The following is a 13,370-nucleotide window of genomic DNA, read 5'->3' as shown; positions in this document are numbered from 1 at the left end:
GCAAAATCTAGACAATCATGTAACTAATATGTCAATATTATCTTTTAATACTCAGTTTACTAGAGTAAGAAACATCTCCTCTGGGACTTTTCTCATATATTTAAACTGTGTGTGTCCCCAATTAATATAAAAATGGTTTCATAGCAGATTCACCACTTAAATATGTAAACTGGTGAGTTATTTAACCTCTCGTGCCTCCATTTCCTTACTTGTGAGTCAAGAATAGCTTTATCTATCTCATAGATTCGTTGCAAATTTTAAGTGAATGAATACACATCAAGTGTCTGGAACAATGCCCAATATTGGAAGTTCTTGATAAATGCTTGCTACTGCAAGGCTTTTGCTCTGTGAGATAGAAGTAGCTGGAACATTCTAGTCAGCCAAGGTTGGTTGCAAAATGACCAGTTAGTGGAATGAATGAATGGCCAACACTAATTACAACTGTATTAAATCATTTGAGCTATATAAAATATCATATTAATTTAAATAGAAAATTAAATTCAAATTTTCACTGTAGTACTAACAGTTTATACAAGGTGCAATCCCAAGGGCTTCTCAATGTGACCAGGACAGGGAATTCACTGAAACTGGATATCTGACTTTAAGTTTCTCGTTCTTTATCAGTAGTATAAAAGACTTGAGTTTCAGGAGCATAGAGAAAACATTTGTGAAGGGGTTTTTAAAGATGAAAAGGGATTTTAATGGTGGAGTTCAAGTTAATGTCACATTTTCTTTAGGGGAAAAAGATGTGGAGTATCTGATTCTCACAGGGAGCCCAGAGAGTGGCCTCTGGCATGAACTTTAGATAACTATGCCAAGCAGCTAAGGAGGGGCAAGGAGACCCTACCCAAAACAGCCAGAAGACCAGAGAAGCACTGCATAGTGCTTAATAGAAGAGCAAAGCAAAGATGTTGGTATTTAGGAATGGGCTTGAACTGCCAGAAATTCAGCAAATAATGTTAGTGTTTTGTTTGATTTGGTTTTTGGTTTTAGTCTTGAGCCAACTGCAAACCCTGAACTAGGCATGAAAGGCATTAAAACTGCCTTAGATTCTCCCCTCTGCTTTTTTGAATTCTATAAGCAGGTAGAAACAGAGGTAAAATCTGGCTTCAGCATTAAAAATGTTCTCAAGGCTGGGGGACTGCAAGAACAACATGTAGCCCTTATAAAAATGACTGCAAATAAATAAGCACCAACAACTTGTGGAAGAACTCTGTGATATACACACATTACCATCCCAGCAGAGAGTCAAATCCAACCAGTCTTAAAGAATGCAAAACCATCTCATAACAGTATCTACTGGCCAAGAATTATCCTGCTCCCCGGCCTCATTTCCTACAATATTATCTCCAACTCCTGAGGAGTCTAATTGCAGCTAGGGGTCAAGAGGGGCATTAATGGAAATCAAAGGGATGACAGTGCTGTATTCTCCTAAGGGAGGATGCCAACCTATCGTAATCTACAAGAGATTCTGGGTTAGAGATCAGACAGGGAATAAATTTTTATCTTTAAATAAGATTGGAAACCCTGAATTATAGCAAATTCCTGACATTTTTCATCATTTGAGATTACATTTGCAATCTGACTATAGAATTCTCTGTCCTAATTGTGTTTCAGATGCTATAACTACACTGAAGTGGGCAGGGGCTGGGGAATGGGAGGATACAGCAACAACAAAGACTGCAGCATGCCACTGAGTTCCCTCTGTCTTGTAAACGAGGCATCCTATGTAAGATCCCTTCTTTTTACACAATAGCTGGATGCCAAACAGGCATTTCTAATGGAAACAAATTAAAGATGTTCTCTGGTATAAGACAGTGAGACTGTCACTCAGGTTTTCACCAAATTGTCCAGAGCCTCACCCAAACTCCTCATAATGAAGATTACTATGCACAAACTCCTTCCGTACACATAGTTTCCAATACAGTTTTTGGTGTCCCTTTTAAATACAAAAAATGTCTAAGGTGATAGAAGATGACTAGAAATGTAAGAAAGACCTCATATATGAAAGTCAGAGATAAAATAAAACATTTTTTAAATTTTAAAAAGGGTATGAAAGAAAGAAAGACAATGCAAAGAACAGAAGAAGTTTTGGGAAAAAATATGAGAAATAAGCAAATATATTGCTTCCATGAATTGAAAATAGGAAATAAAAAACTCAATATTTTTGGAATTTAAAAGTATGATAACCATATTGAAAATCGATAGAATAATTCAAACACAATGCTGAAGAAATCTTCTAGAAAACAAAATAAATATAGTTTTGAAAAATAAGAAAGATAAACAGAAAGGTTAGAGAAACTAAGATATAACATTATCATATTATGAAGGAGTTGAGAAAAAAAGGCCAGAGAAAATTAAAATAAAATTATGCAGTAATTAATTTTAAAAGATTGCACAAAACATATATTGAAAGGCCTCACAAAACATCTTGCACAATAAATTTTAAAGATTCCTTAGTTTACCATGAAAATGGAGCAGATACAGGGTCTAAAAAAGACTTCCAGAGATGGTAAGATAAACACTAAAGAAAAGAGCAAAAACAAATCATGCATAACGAAATGAAACTTAAAACAGTTACATAAATATAGAAGATAAAGAAAATATGACAATGCCCTTAAAAATTCTTAGTGATATTGTATCTATACTAGACTTCTGTGTATAGAAGATTTTTTTCATACACACAAGATTTCAAAATGCTTCCTTTTGTGTGATAGAAAGTAGAATTTGGAACACAAGATTTTCAGGATGGGGAAAGGAAAACAGTGTCTGAATAGAATGTTTGGAAAGCAATTAGTCTAGGTTGGAGCTGATTAACATAAGACGGATGCTTGATTTTTAAAAATCTTTTTATTTGCACATTTTTGCAGTATAAAATGCATACATTCATTGTGAGTAATGAGTATGTATATATACCACCTCTTAATCTTTTTAAACTAAACATAATCTGATGAACAGTGGGTGTACACATCTGCTGTAGGGGTTAGGGATGTACAATTAGTTGTAAGAGTTAATTAGAGTTAATTAAGTGAACGCTAATAAAGATTCTTATCCCCCAAAGAAGGGCAACACAGTGAAAATTATTGACACTGGAAATACAATCGTATCATATTATTGTGTGGCTTAGCTGAGATTCAAATAATGTGAAATCTGATTACTTATTTTTATTAGTATGTATTTGCTGCACATGAAGTTCACAGTCATCTTAGAGAGCAACAATAGCTACCAGCAATATACCCAAACAGTCAAAGGTATATTCGTTTGCAGTTCTGAGCAGCCCTTTACCCATTACTGAGTCTGTTTTCCTTCCCCCTCCCTCCCTCCCTCCTTCTCTAAATCTCTGTCCTTATTTTCATTGTTGTTGTTACTAATATTTTTAGCTTATGTTGATGACATTTGAAGTTTACATTCCATGTGGGTTTTCTGTACCTGTACTTGACACACCTTAAATCTTTTTACCTCCCCTTCTGCTTCCCTCCCCTCACCCTCAGGCCTCTAGACCCCTTCCCACTTGCAAAAGACCCGTCTCCCCACTTCTATCACTCCTGTGCTTTGCTTTTTATGCATACTTCCTCCCACTCAAATGAGATACCATATAGTATTTAAGCTTGTGTCTGACTTATTGTACTTTACTTTTTATATTTGTGCAGATGGTAATAGAAAAGAGGGTTAAATTTGTATCTTCCTTACTTAAATCTAATGAGTAATGCCTGAAAATTTTTTTTAAAAATCAAGAAATGGAAAAATTATATCCCTAATATTTAGAAGTAATATAAACACTAAAAAATAAATAAAAACTGTGAGGTCATCTGAGTATGGACAGGTATAATTAAGGATATATAAGGCTGAAATAGGGGTCGTTGCTTTCTGTCCTAATGCATTCAGGTTTTTATGAAAAAAACATGGGCTGCAGATCTTTTAAACAATAGAAATTTGTTTCTCTGTTCTGGAGCCTGGGAATTCCAAGATCAAGGTGCAGGCCTATTTGGTTCCTGGTAAGGGTATAGTTTCTCCCAGATAATTTATACTGCATGTGTCCCCACATGGTAGAAGATGAAAGGGACCTCCTTGGGGCTTCTTTTAAAAAGTCACTAAGTCCCTTCTTGAGACTCAGCTTCCTCCATGATCTAATAACCTACAAAAACTTACCTCCTAAAACCCCACTTTGATCATAGTTTCAACATATTAACTTTGGGAAGACACAGTAGTTGGATCATAGAATTTTCAGTATAAGCTTATTGACTTTGCAAAATTATGTAGCTGTGCATACTTAGTGTGGAAAAATTCAAGTTAAATAAGAAGAACTATCAATAGCTTCACATATGTTTAGTAGCACTTAAAATTCATGTTTTGTTTTATGAAATATGATTGCATTTACCTACATCTGAACACATATATAATTTATATCTGCTAATTATATTCAAAATCGTTGAAAAATGTCCATGACTGTAGCAATTCAGCCTAGCTTCTGAAAGATCCACCACTCACACATTTGAAACCAATATTTTAAACCTTAAATTTCAACTCAGTGGGGTCTGACTAAACTGGAGCTATAGTGATTGGATACAGAAAAACACATTGTGAAACATAATTTCTTACCTTTTGTGATTAATGAAACATTGTAAAAAAGGTCACTTCCTGGAGAGAGGGTAATATAACAAAATATTCAGTAAAGAAGGTGATGATTTTCAGATTGTTTGTGCATGAAAAACATAAAGCTCTAAAATCAATCCCATCTTTTCTCACCCCTCTTCCAAGCATAATGGAGATTACCCCAGGAACAGAAAAAATAAATACATCCAAAGGTGTGTATTTTTTTTCTTCATGCAGAGAACAAGCATGAAAAATTACCTGCTCTGCTGATTGACAGCCTGTCATGTTGCTAAGGCTTTAGTAGTTTAGATGATGTAACATCATGTTAACTAACTTTGGGTAAACAGTACAAACAGTTTAGGATTAGCCTTGACTTTCTTCTGCTACAAGTTTACTATATAAAGATCATCAATAAGGATGTATTGATTCAAAGGAAATACAAAAACAAACCAAAACATCGAATTCTGCTATTCCTATCAGAGACTATCATTAAAGATTTTAAGGCCAGAAAGCACAAATGCATTCTATAAAGATAAAACATGTCTCCAGAGTTTTTTGGTCTGAGCTTCTCCTTTAATTAGACTAGAGGTGTAAATGTATAAAACTTACATCTTTAGATTCTCAGAAAACTTTTTACATTTGTACTTCTGCCCTGTTAGAGTCTATTATTTTAAAAGTACTTATGTAATGCCTTCTACATGACAACTATTGTGGCAAACAAAGCCTATGTCAAGTGTACAAAGACAAAAATTTTTAAATGAAAACAAAACCTTTTTTTCACCCCTAAAATCTCTATATCTAATGAGGAAAAAATGCAAACCCTTAATTGCAGGGTGGGGTTTATTCATAAAAGGAACAGTTGAATGCAACTGATTGAATAAATTATGCCTATCTATAATGACAAGAATATATCTTGGGTACATAATATTAAGGGAACAAGTAATTTTCAGAAGATTAGCACAATAAGATTCAATTTATAAAGACTAAAATATGTGAAGCTAAACAACCTATTGTCAAGGGATATAAACATAATTGATAAAATTATAAAGGAAAAATAAAAAAGATAAACACATAATGTGAAGTAATTTCCTCTATACCTACCAAATCTCCTAGTTTTCTCCTACTCAACAGTCTACCATGGGTACCACTGAATCTGACAGATTTCTATACTTCCCCAGAGAAGGAAGGGACCTTCTTTTCTTAAGTGGGATAAAGAATACAATGGTGATACTATGGTGACCCATTTTTATTTTCTCTGTGCCTTTCAAATACTTCCTAAATCTTCCATAAGTAAGTTGACAATTAGTGGTAAAGAGGCAAAAGCATCCTAACTTGTACAAGGAAGTGTGTGTAGCCATAGCCCTTTTCCAGAGATGTGAACCTATCCACCCTCATGTCTGTTGCCCACTTAATGCTTTCAGATGCTTCTTAGAAGAAAACTGCATAATGTTCCAATCAACACCAAATCACACAAAAAATTCCTACTATAAAATGCCTTTACAAAAGCTAGCATTTAAATAAGCTTAAGTACACAAATGCTCACCACTGTATTACAGTTGCCTCTAGCTTCTCTCCAGGAATAGGTGCAAGTTTATAGCCTAGAAGCAAGAGGCTATCCTGTACAGCCTAGATGCCTAGTGGATTATAATGACGAATTTGTATAACTTTACACTGACACAAGGATGACATCACCTTACAAAGCATTTCTCCAAATTCTTCCCTGTTGTTAAGCAATGTATGAATATCCCTATTCAGCTGTGATCATTAGTTTTAGTTGTCAGGTGCTTTGAGGTTTGGTTAAACATTTCCCAGGTATTGCTCTGAAAGCGTTTTTGGATGAGAGTAGCATCAAGTTATTAAATCTTGAGTATCCCAAATGGTCCTTCCTAATGTGGCCAGCCCTCTTCAAGTCAGCTAAGGGCTTGATAGATCAGAAGGCTGATCTTCTACAGTAAAAGAAAGCTACCATTAGACAGCATTGGGGTTTGAACTGCAGCAGCAGCTCTGTACAAAATCCATAGCCTGCAGGTCCATCCTGCAAATTTTAGGCTTGCCAGTGAAATCCTTATCTAAATGGGTTGCTATTGGTTCTGCTATTCTAAAGATCAATGCCTAATAGAATAGTAATGAAGATACCAGCCATCTATCAAAAACATACTTTTCAGGAGTTTCCACAGGATCTGACTAAAAGCACTAACATTCCAAGAAAAAGGGCAAATCTACAGCAAATATTCAGAAAATAAATATTGGGACAAGATAGAAACAAAAGTGGAAAGTGGGAAAAGACTCAGATTGATGGACAAGTGCTAAAAGACAGGCAATTTTCCTCAAATTTCCCTTGCACATAGCCAGAACTTCCTAAAACATCACCATTGTCCTCTCTTCTATAGTCATCTGTGATTTCGCTCATTAAATTTAATAGATTGCTATTTTATCCAGAAAATTCCTTACTGTCCCCAAATTGACAATGCTAATAGCTTTATGCATACTTGCTCATTTCATCAACCTGAAAAGCGTTCATCTTCTCCACTAATTATCTGCAGCCTTTTTTTCAAAATTTAGTTCAATTGCTTCATAAATGAAACTTCTCCAATAACATCAACTCAAGCCAACTTTTTCTGAAACCCTATCATATTTAATAGATTTTATGCAATTATTATTTAGTCTTAGTCAGTGTTAGTAATTACTCTTAAGTCACTAGTCCATGAAAATAGAGTATATTGGTTCTTTGTCTATCTATACAGAAACAGTGTGACATACTGCCATTCATAAAATGTCCTAAGAAACATGTTGAAATGCACTTATTCATTAGTCGGTTATTGCTAAGTTTATAGTTCCCAACTTAGATTCCTTCTTTTGCCAGATACTGTCTCTGGAAATTTTTCCCCACAGTGTTCACTTTGATAAGCACAGGCTGGTTTGATTACTACTGCTGCCAACTACCCCTGGAATCTTGAAACAATACACACTTTAATATCTACCATTTCTCCGGGTCAGAAATGCCTGAATGACTCCTATAGGAGGTTAGTATCAGATTCCAGTCAACACACAGAGCTGCATCACCATGCACTACACAGCCTGAGCATTTCACATTATCTCTTCGCCATGCTGCACTGAAGTCATCTCGAAAAGCTAATAAAAAGAACTAAAATCAACCAAAAGTATCAGCTGTCAATAATTGGGTTGCATAAAATGCATTCAGGGAATAGTTCTCTAAAACTTTAATAGTTGTGAATTTCATCAGTAGAGAAATGAATCAAGCAAAGAGTGATTTGAGACTAAAACCTTTGCCAAAACTAACTACCAAGTAAGTGTGTGAAAGGTTTGTTCCACAAAAAATGGCATTTAGAATGTGTGTTCTTTGATCTTAAAGGATATTAGAATGACTACATTATCTAAAATGATATTAATCAGAAAAATTACATGTTTAAGCTGACAAATGGTAGGAAGAAGTAGGGAAATATGAGAATTCTCTAAATATTAATCCTTGAGTTACAAAACAACATGATGTTATTTAAGATTTAAGTTTTACTCTCCTGCAACCCCAAACTGCAATATTAAAACTGGATTATCTGCTCTTCTAAAGCAATGCACATTACTACTTCTAATAGAAACTGATCTGAACTTCAAAGCATGGTGCCACCAATGTCTGCATGGAGATGGTACCATACAAAGTCTGCTAGACATGCCCTTTCTCGTCCCTAAGCAAAGCTGTACAGCTTTCCCTGAGGCTTTCCAGAAAGCTGCAACAAAACCATAGCTCTTACTTTAAAAACTGAGCTTAATTTGACATCTAAAATGTCTGTTATTTCCATGAAAACACCCAATTCATGAACAAAACAAAATGGCAGATTAGTTTTTATAGAAAGGTAAATAAAAGGTCCAATATTTTTGATGTGAATCACACTCATTTCTTCACAGGAAAGTATGAGAGGATCCCTGTCCTCAGTACATGAGTCACTTGTTAAATATAATGCCAAATTATTCCAAAAAGTCTCACTTCATGTATTTAGAGTCTTCTGAAAGTTTTAGTTGGTTAAAACCTAAAATGAGGCTGACACTATATCTGCTCAGAAAGCAGGAACTGAATACAATGAATGGCATTGGAATTCAAACTCAGGTGCCATTGCACCCTGAGTTCAGATTCCAGAGCTACTGCCATGTATTTCATGCAGGAATTTGGCCAAGTTTGAGCTTTTCTCCTTAATGAAATAGAAATAATATTGTCCATTCCAAGAATAACATACAGACTCTTGTTGTAGAATATATGTAACTCTAGTGCTATGTTTTGAGTGGTTTGGTGGTATAATCACTAGATATAGACCACGTGCTCAGTATTGTGCTGAAACATTAGAAATTAAAAAACATGGGGAGTCTGAAAATGGCGGCGAGCTAGGGGATCGAGCGAAGAATCTCTCCAGAGAATTCAAACTCAAAGCTAAAAAAAAAGACAGCATGAAGAGGACCAGACAAATTGATAGCGATTCTTATTAACCAAGACAGTACAGCTGGAGGATTTAAAGTTGTGCTGAGACCGGAGGCTGCAAATCCCGCGCCCTTAAATCAACGAACAGACTCGTGGACCCAGCACGAAAAGCTGAGTTGCTTTTGGGGACTGCAGAAACTGAGACCCAGATCGAGACTCCAGGTGGCAGCCAGTTCTGCACCGCTGCACCAGAGCAGATGTACAGAGCTCTGGCGTTTCAAATCTAAACGGTGCACAGAAATCTGACCAGTCAGCGCTGAGCCGCGAGGTGGGGAAAAGTGGACGGCTTGGTGTGCGACGGTCCCGGAGTGGGGACTTGCACCGGACTCTGGTGAGTACAGAAAACCCCGCGGCTGCTGGGTTTGACCAGAGAACAGCTGGCCCGCCACCACGGGGAAATCAATAACACAGAAGCTGGTGCAGACATATTAGCCTGGCGGCAGAAATCGCAGCTTGGTAACATCACCAGGTCCCCCTGTAGGGAGGGCTGGTGGAAGACATCTTGAGTCCTGGCAGAGTCTGATTGCTTGCTGGCTTCAGCTCCGCACGGAGAACTTAGTGGGAGCCATCTTGGTTTTGGGCAGATCTGCTTTTCTAGAGCTCCTATCACAGAGAGGTTTGGAAGAGAATGGCTGGGACCTGGGCAGAATCCTGTGCCATTACCCAGCTGCTTCTGATTCAGGGAGAACTGGCAGGAGCTACTGGGGCTAGACCAGGCCTCTGCTTGGGGCCCATTGGGCGGATGCAGAATGGTCACAACTCAGTGACAACCAGAAAGTACAGCCTAATTTATGAACTAACTGACACAGAGGCTAGAGACTAGACTGTACCGCCCCTGCATCCCAGCCTACCCCAGATAACAGCAAATTGGGGAGGACAGCAAAAACTCAAGCCAGCACGCTTCTGAAAGGCCCTAAGCAATTCGGAGAGGGCCAGAGAACTCCAGGACAGTCTGAAAGAAACCAGAAACATGACAAGAGATAAAAATTTAAAAAAATCTCCAGCTGTTCAACAGGAGAAATTAAACCCAAGAGAACTAAACACTGAAGAGAACAAACACAGTAACCATCCATTGCTCGACACAGCATCAGCCGAAATTAAAAAGTATTTACATGATCTCATAGAGGAATTTAAAAATATACTCCTGATCCAAGTGAGGCAAGATATAAAGAGATTAATTAAAGAAATGACAAGCCCCGCCCAAGAGAACACAGATGGAAGAACTGAGGAAATCAGAAAAGAAAGAGAAGCATCTGAAGAAGAATTTAAGCATAACTTAGAATACATGAAACAGATCCAAAGAGAATATCAGGAAACTAAAAACTCCATTGAATATTGGCAAAATGCCTTGACAGAAACTAAAGACAACCTTCTGAAACTTGAAGAGAGATTTAGGGCTTATGAACGTGAAAGAAAAAGCCTCTTAAAAATAACAAGGAACCAGAAAGAAGCAATTCTAAAACAGGAAGATGATAAAAAGATGCATAACCTAAGAATAAAGAATGTGAGTGAGGAAGCAGGAACATCCAAAAATGAAATACAAAAAATATTCACAGAGATATTAAAGCAAAATTTCCCACGTATAGCAAAAAGAAATGATATCCAGATAAAAGAAGCATACAGAACGCCAGCTACCTACAACCAAAACAGATCTACGCCTAGGCATATAATAATCGAGATCCCAGAAATCCACCAAAAAAACAGAATATTAAAAGCAGCCAGAGAAAAGATGCAGGTTACCTATAATGGGAAATCTATCAAAATAACAGCAGACTTATCAACACAAACTCTTAAGTCAAGAAGGGAGTGGGGAGAAATATTCCAAGTCCTGAAGGAAAAAAATATGCAACCTAAGTTCATATATCCGTCAAAACTCTCTCTAAAAATTAATGAAGAAATAAGATACTTTCAAGACAAGGAGGAACTGTGGGAGTTCGTGGCCACCAATCCAACCCTACAGAGAGCGCTGAAGGACATTACAGAGAAAGAGAGGAAGAGATATCAGGATTACAGCTACAGTGGCAGAGAGGCCTCAGTGTACGGGGCAGACCATGGAATGAGGGAATAAGGTGGACAAATTATAGCAGAAAAGTGGAGTAGCAGACATGAGGCAGAGACGGTAAGCTAGTCTTTGGTAGAGACAGCTCTGAAACTATATTTAAAAAAAAAAAAAGCAGAGGTCATTGCTAATGGTGTATAACGATTTAAAAGACACAGTAGTCCTAGTGCCATATTTAGATTGAATTAAATTTGTTCTGGTCTGTCCACTCATATCAGATTTGAGGACACAGACCTCTAGAACCAAAAATAGCAGGTTATACCATGGTAACTATCCTTATTTTCCTATTGACTTAAGCTGAAATCCTGTATTACTTAAATTGTCTTACTATGACTGATCTTAATTGTATCTGAATCATAAGACTATTGGTTGGCCTTGACTGATCCTATTTGAAATCGGTATGCGTGTTAGAATCAACCCTAAAAGTAGAGGAAACTACTCTGAGCATGACAGGATGTAAAGGATATCCATACTGGTATGAATCAGTAACAGCTCTCAAATACTACAATGCAGTCAAAGATAAGTTTTTATAAAAATAGGTGATAGTATATTTAACTATAATAAGCCAGTGTTGTCGACAAATCTATTGAAAATAACAAGAGAAAACATAGTAGCTACGGAAGATCATTTATATTATAGTTTTGTAAGTCTTATCCATTGCATGTTTATCTAGGAAATTGTTTCGCTGTCTTGTTATGACTTGGTTTTCCCTATAATACAGAGAGGATAGGAACAAATACTCTGAGGAAGAGACCTGAAAAACCCGAGGCTTATTTTGTAGCATTATAATATAAATTCTAGCAATCTATTGCTTGCTGATTAAAATGACTCTGGACTGGTTTCTTCAGCTCAACTTCAGCATATGCAGAGATGGGGACGGCTATCACAAAGAGAATGAGAGATGCGATGGTAGTTGGAAATGTCTTCCCTAATCTGGAACTTGAGGACCTAAAAAGACTCCATCATCCTGTAATGATTTGATTTGTTCTATAATATGCAATAAGTATAGAAAGTGGGTGAAGTTAGGGACAACTATTTGTAAGAAGCTAGAGACAGTTAGATAAGGTAGATCTCCAGTGGACTTGCTTTGAAATCTGTATTTCTTTAAATTGTTTTTTATTTTTTTTTAAATGTTCTGTTCTGTTTTGATATGGTTAACCTTATCCTCTTAGAGATGTAAAACAAATAGGTGGGACTGATAATCATATTACGGAGCTTTTGTTCGGCCATAAAGCAGAATGGTTTGTAGGGTCACTTTTTTGAATGTCATTCTAAATACTTTAATTCTATAACCTGAACAGCCATTTCGAAGAAGACAATTTGTAACTCATCAACTGGCAATTTCTTACCTTTTGTTTGTCTGTAATTTAGTATTATTTCTACCCTTTTTTTTTAATCTCCATGTATTTTTTTTTTCGTTTCCTTTTCTTTAAATTAAAAAAAAAAAAAAAAAGAAAAGAAATTAAAACACATGTGGAATACAGGCACCACTCTTCCCCAAAGTCTGGCAGAAAAGATAGGACAAAGATATGATTTTTTAAACAGTTTAATGCATATTCATCAAAATTCTATAAAAAATGGAAATGCTTTTCTGATAAGGAAATAATGCAATGAAATTGCATGATGGAATAGTTGAAAGTCCAAGAAAAACAGTCATTCAAGGCAGAGTGCAAGACCATATTTAACAACAAAAGGATGTGCAGATCCCTTCGCCTTTCTAGAGCATGATGAATAGGGCCATTTTGTCTTATCTAGGGCAAGATTTCTACCTACTACACCCCTGGCATGTGTTCATGTAAACTTTGATTGACATTTCAAAGGCAGGGAGTTTGCTACCCTGCAAGTCAGTCTATTATGTTTTTTAATAGCTACAGTTGTTAGAAAATTTTTCTCTACACTGATTTAAAAAAGTATATTTCCCTAACTTCCAATCATTTTTACTAACTCTACCCTCTGGTCTTTCAAGTAATGAATACATAGAACCTATTTTTTAAATGCGGTGTCTTTTTAATTAAATCTAAATTATGTGATGCATTATATGAAATTTTAAAATGAATAATTTTTAAGTCTCTACTCACCTTGCAATGATCAAAACTAACTTTGCAATGTAATTCCCTCTATTTCTTTGTGCTGATATGTAAGTTTAATGTAAAATATGGAATTGCTAGTAGTTTCTCAGTTGAGTTCAGGCTTCCTGACACTTTTATCTGTCTCTTGAGTTGCCTCCACTCA

Source organism: Cavia porcellus, unplaced genomic scaffold (assembly GCF_034190915.1).
Source record: "Cavia porcellus strain 051 isolate PalLab524CR breed Dunkin Hartley unplaced genomic scaffold, mCavPor4.1 scaffold_8, whole genome shotgun sequence".
Taxonomy (NCBI): domain Eukaryota; kingdom Metazoa; phylum Chordata; class Mammalia; order Rodentia; family Caviidae; genus Cavia; species Cavia porcellus.
Note: the sequence above shows the minus strand (reverse complement) of the source record.